Here is a 1,299-nt window from a genome sequence, read left to right as displayed (position 1 = left end):
CTCTACAGGCAGTTCTTTTGACCTCAGGGCTTGATTTTTGCTCTGATATGCATTATCAGCTGTTAGACCTTTAATTAAGACGTGTGTGCCTTTCCAAATTATACCCATTCAATTGAATTTGCCACAGGTTAACTTCACTTGAAGTGTAGTTACATCTACAAGCAATATGAATACTCCTGAGCTACATTTCAACTGTCCCAGATAAGGGTATGAGTACTTATGCAATGGAATCATTTAAGTTTTTTATTTTTAATAAATTTACAAAGATGCATAAAGCAGTTTAACATAAGGCAGCAACATGACAAAATGTGAAAAAAATGAATACTTTTGCAAGGCACTGTATGTTTGGTTGACTATTTTATTCTGATAATGAACAGGCTGCAGCGTTTGCAATGCTGTAGGCCTATATGAAAGGTGCATTTCTCTCCTACTGCAGAGATGGCTAATCAGCATCGTCAACTTCATATTTGCATAATAATTTTTTCTCACAGTCTGAGGGTCCTTTAGGTGCTGTTTTGCAAATTCCAAGTGTGTTTTCATGTGTCTTAACTGAGGAGAGGATTGAGTCTTGCCACACCGCCATAAAGCCCAGATCAGTGGAGTGTTGCAGTGATGTTTGTCCTTCTGTAAGTTTCTCCTGTCTCCACATATGATCATGGAGCTCAACTAGACTGACTATCAGGTTCTTGGTCACCACTCTAACCAAAGCCCTTCTCCATCAATTGCTCAGTTTGGCCAGGAGGCCAGCTCTAGGAAGAGTCCTGGCTGTTTCAAACTTCTTCCATTAAGGGTAACAGAGACTACATGCTTATGTGACCCTTCAATGAAGCAGAAATTTTCTGAACTCTTCCACAGATGTGTGGCTTGATGCAAACCTGTTTTTGAGCTCTACAGGCAATTGTTTTGACCTCAGGGCTTGGTTTTTGCTCTGATATGCATTATCAGCTGCCTTTCCAAATCATACCCATTCAATTGAATTTGCCACAGGTTAACTTCGCTTGAAGTGTAGTAATATCTACAAGCAAAATGAATGCTCCTGAGCTAAATTTCCACTGTCCCAATGGAATCATTTTAGTTTTTTATTTTAAATAAATTTGCAAAGATGTTAAAAACCTGTTTTTTTGCTTGACAATTATGGTGTATGGAGTGAATAAGAGTGGGGTGTAACTGGTGTGTTTAATGTCGAAGAATAAAACGTGAAAGTATCTTGAGCTTGAGCGTGTGAACCATGGACCTTATTTTAGGGGATTTAATCAAACTCCCATTCAAAAAACCCATTGACTCTGGGACGATGGTACC

General features: G+C 38.9%; 1 protein-coding gene and 1 long non-coding RNA gene across 7 annotated transcripts in view; one reads left to right on the top strand and one right to left on the bottom strand.

The window, feature by feature from the left end:
• The window catches only part of LOC107670476 (brain-specific angiogenesis inhibitor 1-associated protein 2-like), a 126,270-nt gene that overhangs the window by 98,654 nt on the left and 26,317 nt on the right, over positions 1–1,299 (top strand). The window lies entirely within an intron of this gene.
• LOC107670477 (uncharacterized) overlaps positions 1–1,299 on the bottom strand; it is a 17,924-nt gene that overhangs the window by 260 nt on the left and 16,365 nt on the right. The gene's annotated exons all lie outside the window — the stretch shown is intronic.

Source organism: Sinocyclocheilus anshuiensis, unplaced genomic scaffold, assembly GCF_001515605.1.
Source record: "Sinocyclocheilus anshuiensis isolate Anshui unplaced genomic scaffold, SAMN03320099.WGS_v1.1 scaffold476, whole genome shotgun sequence".
Taxonomy (NCBI): Eukaryota; Metazoa; Chordata; class Actinopteri; order Cypriniformes; family Cyprinidae; genus Sinocyclocheilus; species Sinocyclocheilus anshuiensis.
This window is presented reverse-complemented; position numbering and strand designations above follow the sequence as displayed.